Here is a 12,182-nt window from a genome sequence, read left to right as displayed (position 1 = left end):
CATACCCAAAACCAAGGAAAAGAAATACCCTCAAGAATGAGGCAGGCCTGAGGCCGAGACCGGGTCGGGCCTACCCGTCTGGTGATGAGACGCGGAGCGGCGATGGGCGGCAACCCGCGGGCGTCGTGGACAGTGGCTGGCAGGGGTGGGAACGGGGCCCCCTTGGTCGCACTATCTCAGCGCGGGGGGAAACAGGAGGGGGTTGCTGATGCTCGGGGTATAGAGGATCTTTATTATCCCTGGTGTGCGTCTCCACCTCGGCCAGGTCGCGCTGCCGGCCTCCCTCGGGCGTGCAGCTCCTGGCACCGACGCGAGCACCCCCTCGTCCGGCTCTCTTCAGCTTCTCCAGCCACTGCAGGCTTCGGGCTCCAGACTTCCTTCGTTCTCGTTCTCGTTCGTTCCGACTCCTTCTCGTTCTCGTTTGCGACTCCTTCTCGTTCTCCTTCGCGACCCCCTCTCGTTCTCGTTTGCGACTCTCCTCTGACTGACGAACACCGTCCTTTATCCCCCCGTAACTTCGCCTTTGACCCCCTCCCTTTGACCTTTCACCTCGCTCCCCATTGGCCCGAGAAAAGTGGGCGTGAAGGCTTTTTGATCCACAAATTTGCATATATCGATCGTTCTGGAGGCGGGGGCCAATTCGCCCCCTCGCTCACCGATTGGACGGCAAAAAGTGGGCGTGTGTCGTTTTTGATCCGTTTTTGAAGCACAAAATCCGTGATTTTGTACACGCTGTTCGACGCGCGTTCTGCATGAGTCCAACACCGGTACCCACAGCGGGGCAAGAACGGTGGCGATGCTACGGTTGCGAGGTGTGACGTGAAGGTCGTGGCGGTTGTGGTGAAGCGGTGGTTGTGGTCGGTGGTTGATGTTGTGGTTGTGATCATGGCGGTTGGTCCAAAATAAAGATAGTAAAAGAAAAACGGCTATCCTGAAGAGTCGCAGCTCGCATAAATGACATGTATTCCCACTAGACAACGGGTTTGGGCCTAACTACACATGCACTTACCGAGATACCTCACCTAAGGGACCTGAATGGTGGTTTGCGAATCTGGTAACCACAACAATATATATATATACATATATATATATATATACATATATATATATATACATATATATATATATATATATATATATATATATATATATATATATATATATATATATATATATATATATACATATACATATTTATATATATCATTATATCTCAAAAAGTTGTGGATGAGTTATGACAAAACTATGTGCATGCGTTGGTTTGGTGACAAGAAAAGCGGATTAAATTTTCGTTCGGATCCAACCCATCACTGGGATACAAAACATGAACTATTCAACCAGGCAGAGGTATGTTATCTTCCGAGTGCTCTTCTTTGCCCTGTTTTGCCAAGTGTTGTTCCATGAGTGATTTTTCATTTAATTTTATCCTTCATCAGGCAATCCTCAGCCACCTTGCTCTCTGGGGTCTTAAGGCATTTCCTGGGTAACCTCAATGGGGTCTGAAGCCGCCATGTTTTTTGGCCTGCTCAACCCTGCCTTTATTTGGAACAGACCACAAGGATTTCTTCACGATAAAGTTATTTTTTTCACTTTCTTCACTCATATTATCGAATGCCTGTTCATCATACCTCTGAATCACTGTATGTATCACTTTTTTAAGTACTAAAGTTTTCAAATTAGGAGCTTGGAGTGATTTCATGCATTATATGAAACGATTTTCCATGATATACTATCACGGACTAATTAAAGTGTATCATCGAAATATTATTTCGGTTTTGAGGATCGGATATCGTCCGGACGAAATAAGTGTCGAAATCTGTGGTGAAAACTGATAATTTTATGAAATAACGAGCCTTATAACTTGGCCGATATACCTGTTTACTTTAAGAAAGCAAGGCTGTGTTCCCTTCTTCTCCATATATACATAAAAAAATGTGAAATTTCCAAAGCATTAATCTTATCTTTCTCTCCTGTTTGGAGAATTATATTGAGTGCACAAAGCATTTAGGAACGTGCCAAAATTAACCAGCTTCTTTGAGCTATATGATTTAATGCATTCACTGCCTGACCTTACAACCTGTCTCCCAGAGGGAATGCCTATCCATAGTGTCTGCCAGATCTGTGTCGATAGTTTTGGAGGTTTTGCGAGGCACTCTACTGGGAAGCAAAGTGAATCTGGTAAAAAATGGACATTTATAAAAAATGTTATGACGTTTGCACGGAACACGAACCGATGTACTGCGTGTTACTTACACAGACGAGCAGGCAAAATGGCGGATTTATGGATGCATTTTATTTAATTACCTGTTGTGTGTGTGCAGTGAAGACCGGCTTTAAAGTTAAAGGGATCCTTCATGGTATGCAGTGACAGCCTGGCCAACCATTCCTTTTCATCCATTGAATTGGAGTGCTTAAGCCACTTGCCGAGCACCCATTGTCGATAACGGTACTGTGCTACTTCATTCTGAGTGAATCGTTCACTCACTGAGGATGCTTTTTCCACACCACATCATTCAAAGTGAGTGATTCATGCACCATTACCCTGAGCGAGTGGTTCGTGCTCCATCACCCTGAGCGAGTGGTTCGTTATCTGTCACCCTGAGCAAGTGGTTCGTGCTCTGTCACCCAGAGTGAGTGGTTCGTGCTCTGTCACCCTTAGCGAGTGGTTCATGCTCCAACACCCTGAGTGAGTGGTTCATGCTCCGTCACCTTGAGTGAGTGGTTCATGCTCCGTCATTCTGAGCGAGTTGTGAAATAACACCCGATTTCTGAGTCGTTTGCCATAATAACATGCTTTCTAAATTACCGAGCAAAATTTTTTGTCCACCCGTCACACGCAGCTGTTTATTAAGAATAATGTTTGTGAACATATCCCTGAAATGTCGATATAAATGCAACTTTGTTTTTTGTTAAAAGCTACTCAAGGTTTCTTGGTTCTATACAGTAAGTATTGTAGTTGGTAATCACACTGACTCCATCCTGCCGATTCCCAAAAAATTGCCGATGTCGGCCGTGTGTGTGTGTGTGTGTGTGTGTGTGTGTGTGTGTGTGTGTGTGTGTGTGTGTGTGTGTGTGTGTGTGTGTGTGTGTGTGTGTGTGTGTGTGTGTGTGTGTGTGTGTGTGTGTTCATAAAGCATAACATATTCCCTCTGCTAACTCCCTGACCCCCACCTCTCTTGCTCTATCTCTCTCTTTGTCCCATCCTTGCTCTACCCCCTCCTAATGCAGCGCAGCTCCCTCCCACATCTCCTCTCTCACTCTCCCCTCCTCTCTCAGTCTGTCTCTGTCTCTGGATATATACCGATGGTGGTTATGTCTGGATGGTGTTTGTCTCCGGATGCATCCGGGCGGTGTTTATCTCCAGACACGTCAGGGCGGTGTTTGTCTCTGGACATGCCTGGGTGGTGTTTGTTTCCAGATACGTCCGGTCGGTGTTTGTGTCCAGACAGTTTGGCTCCGAACGCGTCCCGGTGGTAATTATGTCTGGATGGGAGTTTGTCTCTGGACCCTGTTTATCGTATGACCAGTAGAAAATGGATTTCAGACATTATTTTGTTTCCATCTTCACTGTTATTCTCTGCAGAATCATCATTTTGATGAAACAGTATGAATCGTAATTAACGCTCCACTGCACGTCTCCCTTCCCTTCCTCTCATCTCACACTGTCTTCCCTTCCCCCACCCATCCCCGCTCCCCCTCCCTCCTCTCTCATTTCCCCTCCGCCTCTTCACTCTCCCCAATCTCCCCCACCCTCTCGCCCTCTTCCCACCTCTTTTTCTCTCTTCCCCCTTTAGTATTACCTTCAGCGAAGTGAGGAGTGGTATTTGCTAGTCATAAATAAAATTGTGGATTTATTGCTTTGATTCTTCATCTTCAGTCTCTTCTTGTGCTGTCGTTCTCCATACATGCACATAAACAGCATTTACTCACATATTCTGTCAGCACCTCAGCGTCTACTCACTTAATTTTTTTCCAAAGGATCATTAATCAACTTCAAAATCATTGGCAATAACTTTTTTTCTCTTCTTTCTTTTAATAAATGATGGACCTGGGTATGTCGATAGCCAGACTCAAGCACTGTGGAGGAATGATATGATATATCATCACTTTATTGAAGGGCCCTCAGGATCTGTTATTCGTGGGGTCTCAATTGTGGCTTCGTTTGTCTAATGACCCGAGGGAAGTTTGCATTTTTGTAAGAATCGGCCTTTGACTTCTTCCATGATTGCTGGGAAAATTATGTGTTCACGGAAATAAGCCCGTCTAATGTTAGCGATCGACATCAGAAAAATTCTTCAATATCTAACTCATGATTCCAATTCAATTCCCAGAAAAAAAAACATTCCTTGCACAGCCTGCTGCTATTAACAGTGACACAAATCAATCCATGACTGGTAAGGGCCTGCTAATACTGTACATTTCAACTGCAAGCCGAGACCATTGATCGTTCAGTTTCATTCCGAGATTGGAAGGTCTAAAATAGTTAAGTAGTCAGAGAACAAGATAAGATCTTGCATGTACTAGCACTTTAACTCTTGATTTCTGCCAGTTTAGATATTTTGTAAGTTTTCATGTTGGACTATTTCTCCACATTGAAGCATGAATTGCATGCTACATTTTGAATCTTGCCTAATCAGAGCGCTTGCTTGTGTCGCATGATGTCCACTATCGTGGAGCCGCTTCGATCGTCACAGGTTCATCATGTCGAGCACATCATCATCTTTTAAGTGCTTTATCCAATGAAAAATGTTAAAATGACATTAGTGAACCATTTACTTCACTTTGATGGTGTAAATATCGTGAATGTTTGCAGAAGTGGCTCGGAATGGTGGCCATTCTGGTTTGCTGGCAGTTTGGAATGGCAGTTTGCTGAATTACTCACTGCGGTTGAGTCTGCCTATCAATGGCCAGTGCTTGCCAATGTGTAATTACAAAAGATCATGGATTCATGAGCATCTCATCGAAGGTGAGTACAGTGACATTCCTTCCGAAGCAGGTTTTCATGGCACTTGTTATCGGTATTTTCTTAACAAGCGTCTGATCAAACTTAGTGGGAAAAGTGACTGAAGAGGAAGCTGTGGTCCACCTCCTCTGAGTTTAAGGGGTCAAAGTTGAATGAATGTTATAGTTCTGCATATCTTCTTCATCCTAAGCAAAGCCCCCAGAAAGAAATTACGTTCACGATCGACGCTTCATGCCCAAGCAGATGTCCTGCCTGTAGTTTACGTAATTTGCAATATGGTGGAATGCCACATGAAAGTGTCTCATAAAACAACAAAAGACATCTTAAAGCGAGTTGAGACATTGACGGCAGGTTAGCAAATTAGCCAGTCAATCTTCCAAGAGTGTCAAATGATCAAACTTCCTGAATGAGTGAAAAGGGTAAATGGAAATTATTTTATGCCTACTTGGATGACTTTTCAGGAAAACAACTAGAAGCGGCCACACTGAAACACAATGAAAGCATAATGATGTATCTCCAAGATAAAGACTGTTGCCCTTGAAGAGAGATATCACAACCACCACAGTCTATGCTTCATTTCGCAATCTGGTCATAGAGGAGCAACCAATCAATAATCGTGTAGTATTCCGGATGATCAAGCTCATCACTTTGTTCTTGAAATGCGCTGAAAGAGAATGAACTACCCTCACAGATTTCAGGTAAATGCAGCTGAACAGTGAATGGCACTTGGTATCATTTGCTGGTAGCCATCTGAAAATGGCCTCAACAATCATGCTTCAGGACAGAAATAATGAGTTCATAAAATTCATCTGCTGCCAATTTGTGTAGTTGTGTTGCTGTTTATTTGCTTCAAAATGTATTTGTCTCATCTAAAGCAGTGAAGGAGATCAGAATTCTAAAAAAAAATTGGAAGTAAATCGTAAAACTGGTTCACAGTTCAACATGAAATTGGGAAGTGGTGGTGTTATTATTTTGAAATACAGGGAGTCCCCCAACTTATAAACGCCTGACTGACAAACATCCGGACTTATGAGCCTGCAAGGTATTTTTACCTGCAACATGTGGCAGGTCTACAAGAACTTTGTGTTGTTGTTGCTGTTGTGGTGGTTCTTGGTGGGGGTCGATTTTTGATTGAAAGGGTACACATTGGTCGAACAGCTGCTGGACCACACCCATATCTGTCACTTGACTCCATCAATCATAGCATCCAAACAAAACGAGATGGCCACCATCTTGGTTTTCTGGTGGACCTAACTGCTGATCTAAATATTACTGGATCCTTGGTTTGCTGAAATAACTGGTCACTGGCTGCCATTTTGGTACTCACCACAACATGAGAAATCCCTATAAAAAATAAGAACTCACAATTTATTTAAAAACCTGCTATCTTTGATTTTTTTTTTCTCATATTGTTTACGATGGAACTTTTGGGCGGTAGTGAGTCCCAATATGGCGGCCGTGTGGCCTCATCGTCAAACGCATTCTCATCGGCCGGTCGTTCCTCAATATTATGGAGCTTGGTGTGCCAAACACATTAGTCCTGTAGGCCTCTGCTGATTATACACTGTCTGGGTTTATTGCATCAGATTTCCATTGGCTTTGTTTGGGTCGAGTGTTACGCATGACGAGGGACCCAACAAAACTAATTACAAAATAGGACCACTGGACCTGTAGCTTATCTGGGCCTTGGCCTGATGTTTAACACAAATTTGGTTGCATTCAGATTGGTGAGTCTGGAGAAGAAAATTTTTGAAGGAATTTACACAATTTTCCCAAAATTTACTAAGTTTGCCATTTTAACACACTTCCGCTCACATGATCGGCATGAATTTCTTGTTATATAGACAGTAAGCTATCTTGGAAAGTACAAATTGATTTCTTATGTAAATTGTCTCCAAATACAGGTGTTAAAAACAAACTAAACACTTTTGTACCCACACATGTTGTGTGTGTACTCTATTCCACCCTAATCTTGCTGTATTTGAATTATGGTGTACTGTACTTGCTTGGGGGAACAGCTCTATGGGTCACACAGACAAAATCAATGTCATTCAGAAACGGGCCATTAGAATAATAAATAATGTTGGATTTTATTCACATTCAAATAAGCTGTTCTATGATTGCAATATCCTTCAAATACCTGACTTATTTTCCTATTGTCTTGGAATATTCATGCACCAACTAGCGAAAGGTAATTTATCAGACACTTTCACTCCTCTGTTCCAACGTAATAGTGCTATCCATTATTGCATTACTAGACAACGTGATTGTTTTCATCTTCTATGCACTCGTACAGTCTTCGCAAACAAAACAATTATGTTCACTGGACCTAAACTCTGCAACAGTTTAAACGCTGATCGAACTGAAACCCGCTCAATCAATTGTTCGAAGCAAAAGCTCAAGTGTTACCTTTCAACTATGTAAGTGTCGATTTTCAATGTCATATTGTTACTAGATTGTACAGGTGGTACTGAAGAGTGATAAATTATTATGTTCATTACACTAAAGTGTTTTCTTTGTAGACCACATGGCTTCTCATATGAAGTCCTTCCTTCACGTTTTCAATGACCTGAAACACATTTTGTGAGTGTATATTTTACGTCTACTTCCAACTTATTGTTATGTTCTGACCAATAGTCTCTTTGTAGAACCATAATCTCTTACAAGTTCACTTTTTCATTTAGGTGCCTCATATTTTACACTGTTTAATTATTCATGTCTTATTTAATTCACTGTGCATTGCATTTGATTCAATTTATTTCTTTGCATCATTTTCAATTTGACTAAAATTTGTATGAATCATGTTATTTGTTGTGAAATGTGGAACAATAAACAAAACAAACAAACCTCTGCAATTTAACATCAAGACCCTGTCCTAATGTTGTAACACAAATTTGGTAGCATTCTGACAAGCTGATCTGGAGAGAATATTTTTGAAGAATTTACATGAAATTCCCAAAATTGACTAAGTTGGCCATTTTGGCACATTTTTGGTCGTGTGATCGGCATGGTGTCCACAATTTAACATCCCTACCCTAGCCTAATGTTGTAACCCAAATTTGGTATCATTGTGACTGGTGGGTCTGGAGAAGAAGATTTTTGAAGGAATTTACTGTCCTCCATTTTGACCTACTTAAAGTCACATGACAATAATGAGCTTTTCAACTCCCATTACTAGTCAGGAGCAGAACGTTGCTGCCAAATTTCAGCCGGATCAGCCTAGCGGTTTGGCTGGAGAAGCCGAAATAAGAGACGGACGTACAGAGTGCACGATTGCAATTCCAGATAAGCTTATAAATATTATTGGTAAAGTTTAATCAAGCCTGTGCGTGCCTACCTTAAAAAAGGAATGTTACGTATTTTTTTGAACGGCCCCATATTGGAGTTAAACAATCTGTGACCGTGTGATGAATCAGCTGGTTCTGATATTACTGTGATAAATCTTTTAAGAGAGCTTTAAGAATGTTTTGAATGCATGTTTCCCAATTGGCCCATTGTTAGATTTTTAAAGCCAGTACACTCATGCTTAATGGCGAAGTCCCGTACCTCGAATGACCACGTGCAGGTTTTTATGACAAAATGTTTATTACCGCAGAGAGAGTGGGAGAGTGGAAGAGAGGGACACACACACACACACACACACACACACACACACACACACACACACACACACACACACACACACACACACACACACACACACACACACACACACACACACACACACACACACACACACACACACACACCACGTGACAAAACTGAGGAAACAGATATAAAGGTAAATCCCCTGTTGGAATAACTATGAATTTTATCTATCTCATCTTATTCATTCACACGGGAACATGGAACAGACACGGCACAAGGTTAATGAGACAGATTAGAAAATGTAATCTGAGCCGTGGGTAATGGTAATGATCCAAGATATGAACATTTGCTTGTATGTACGAACTGATCGTGGGCAGAGAAACTCGGAGCTCATTGGTTGGACGAAGCATAACTCTTCCGCGAAATTCAGAGTGAGCGTCACATGGTTTACATTATCCCATGTAATGTACAGTACTGCACTGTGCTGCTCGCAGCTACATTCATCGTGCCACACATTTTACTGTGACAAAGAATCCGACTCATGGCTGATAAATGTTGCAGTGATGTTCCTGCAACAAAGCAATTTAGAACCTTAACATTAAAGATGAAATTGGACGTTATATACCAATCTGATAAAGATGAAACTCACAACTTGGTTATTCGTTAGACCTTCATCGTTCAGTGATCAGAATAATTATAAAGGACAAGATGGGAATTTTACAACTGCACATTAACATTATTTTCTCTCTCTATTTTATGTTATTATATTTATAACTAGCAAATACAATCCGTCAATTGGCCAACGGGTCAATAAACTGGGGGGGGGGGGTGTGAAAGAGAGAGAGGAGGCAGGTGTAGGGGGAGAGGGGGAAGGGGAGGCAGAGAGGATGAATTAGGGGGGAGGTGGGGAGAGCGACACCTCACCAAACGTTGCTATTCACTGTGGGAGAGAGAGAGAGAGAGAGAGAGAGAGAGAGAGAGAGAGAGAGAGAGAGAGAGAGAGAGAGAGAGAGAGAGAGAGAGAGAGAGAGAGAGAGAGAGAGAGAGAGAGAGAGACAGAGAGAGAGACAGAGAGAGAGACAGAGAGAGAGAGAAAGAGAGAGAGAGCAAGAGAGAGAGAGACAGAGAGAGAGAGAGACAGAGAGAGAGAGACAGAGAGAGAGACAGAGAGAGAGACAGAGAGAGAGACAGAGAGAGAGACAGAGACAGAGACAGAGACAGAGACAGAGAGAGAGACAGAGACAGAGACAGAGACAGAGACAGAGACAGAGACAGAGACAGAGACAGAGACACAGAGGTGTGGGAGGAGAGTGCTGCATTTTATAAGGAGGGGAGAGTGAGGAGGTGACAGAGGAGAGAAAATGGTGGGGGAGAGGAGAGGGAAAAAACAAACAGGTGAGGGGTGAAGGTGGGGTTAGCAAAGAGAATGATATGTGACGCTTAATAACCAAACACGAAAAAAAACCTGTCAGAACAGCTGTATACACAATGACACAACTGTTTGTAAAGTAATCCACTGGCACATCTGCAAAAACATTGATATTCCAGTTCCAGAAAATTTGTGGGAAAATGAATCAAATGCAATCACTGAAAACATTGAAGTACCGCTCTCTAACGACCTTATGATCCCATCGGGCGTGAACATCAAAAACAAAGCATTGCGACCAGATATCATACTAAGGTGCAAATAAAGAGAAGGCATTGCTAATTGAGCTGTTAATTCCAGTGATTTTGGACTAACAATGCAGAAATTAAGAAAATGTCCAAATACCAAGACCTCAAGTATGATGTGAAAAGATCCTGGAAGCTGAAGAATGCCAAACTTGTACCAGGGATGACAAAGAACCTTATGGGAATTATGAAGAAGAACCTCACAGAGATATTAAAAACCATCCCTGGGAATATAACGACAAACGAACTACAGTTGGAAGCCAGCCTGGGCTCAGTAACGATCCTGAAGAGAGCCCTTGACACAAAACTTTGAAAACAGAAAACTTAACATCTTGGTCTGTGAATCGTGACCCCTTACCAAAATTAAGGTGGATACTTTGAGCGTGCCCTGGGAGGACTCCATTCCACATTATTAAAAACCATATGTAGAGAGACACACACACACACACACACACACACACACACACACACACACACACACACACACACACACACACACACACACACACACACACACACACACACTAATCTCAGCTCACCAAGTGGCTTAAGCACTCAAGCAAGCACTCCAACAAAACTTTTGTTAAGAAATGGCTAGTTTGGCACGCGATGAGGACACATAAAACATACACCTCCCAGAGACACCCGAAATGTCAAGCCACAAACGCTGACGTCTCTGGATGTTTATAAGCATTGCAATATTCCCATCAATCCGTAGCTATGATGAACAGGCATTCGATAATAAGAGTGAGGAAAGTGAAAACAACAACTTTAAATCGTTGTGGCCTGTTCCAAGTCAAGACATGGCTGAGCAGGCCAGAAAACATGGCAGCTTCAGACCCCAGCGAGGTTACCCAGGAAACATCTTTCGACCCAGAGAGTGAGACGGCTAGGGATCGCCTGTTGAAGGATATAACTAAATAAGGCCATTAATTATCTTCAAAAGGGGTGTTTTAATTAACCCAAACACCCAATTTTCACTCTCGCACTTCCTTGGAATATTTGTTCGTATGCAAGCAAAGTTTCAGACGGTTAGGTTTTATAGTTTTGGAGTTATGGAGGACACACACACACACACACACACACACACACACACACACACACACACACACACACACACACACACACACACTCTGCCTTTTATTAGTATAGATTGTTACATAAAGGTAGTTAAAGGCAAAAACATCGGTAAAATGACTATTTTATATAAAGTGACATGATAGGGTACACGTCCACATATTATGGGGATATCGGCAGTATTTTCTGACTTACATTCCAATCGACTTATGATCCGACTGCAGGAATGTAATCCATTCGTAAGTCGGGGACTCCCTGTGTGAAAAAGTCAGTATCTCCTTACTTCTGGATAGAATACTTTTATCTCTCCAGTCACCAAAAAATGCTCTGTTTTCCACAGGTCAGATAACCTGAAGCGAATGCTACAACAGGACTAACTGCAGCTTGTGTTCCATCACAGAAGTCAGTTTGTATTTGTCGGCATGCTCTCAACCAGAACTATTTTTGACCGCTTCAAAGACTATTCTTTAACAAGGCTGTCAGATGATTCATCATCCAAAGCTGACGGAAACCTGCACAGTGACGTCCCAGTCAGAAACTGAATCACGTCATCATTCAGTAGCCTCAGCAACTAAGGTTGATAAAACTTTGCATATCTACAAAGCAGCACTCATCATACAGAATGCCGTACAAAGAACACCTGCTCCAGACTGTCCATGGTCATCGACTGCCGCAGATCTTATGCTTGCATCTGCTAAAGACACCATTCCCATTGAACGATATAACCTCCTTGCCAAGAGTGTTGATGTGGATTTTTTTAAAGCCACCTTGTTGTGATCGTTATCCTCCTGAAGGATTCTAACTGGCCGATTGTGGAATCCTATTTGACTTCAGACAGAGTTTAACGTTTGTCCGATTTGATTATAAAATCCTACAAAAACCC

The 12,182-nt window shown here is 42.4% G+C and overlaps 1 long non-coding RNA gene across 2 annotated transcripts in view; it reads left to right on the top strand.

Moving 5' to 3' along the window:
- LOC147021726 (uncharacterized) overlaps window positions 1-12,182 on the top strand; it is a 99,769-nt gene that overhangs the window by 87,279 nt on the left and 308 nt on the right. For both annotated transcript variants that reach the window (XR_015060900.1, XR_015060901.1), the window contains exons 3-6: window positions 2,322-2,518; window positions 4,814-4,966; window positions 5,425-5,661; window positions 11,640-12,182. The exon at window positions 11,640-12,182 is cut by the window's right edge and continues 308 nt beyond it. This is a non-coding gene — a long non-coding RNA (uncharacterized LOC147021726). The remainder of the gene's footprint in view (window positions 1-2,321; window positions 2,519-4,813; window positions 4,967-5,424; window positions 5,662-11,639) is intronic.

This window comes from Eptatretus burgeri, chromosome 8 (genome assembly GCF_056783735.1).
Source record: "Eptatretus burgeri isolate ZD-2024b chromosome 8, Ebu_testis_v1, whole genome shotgun sequence".
NCBI classification, from domain to species: domain Eukaryota; kingdom Metazoa; phylum Chordata; class Myxini; order Myxiniformes; family Myxinidae; genus Eptatretus; species Eptatretus burgeri.
The sequence above is the reverse complement of the archived record's forward strand: the minus strand, read 5'-3'. Positions and strand labels throughout refer to the sequence as shown.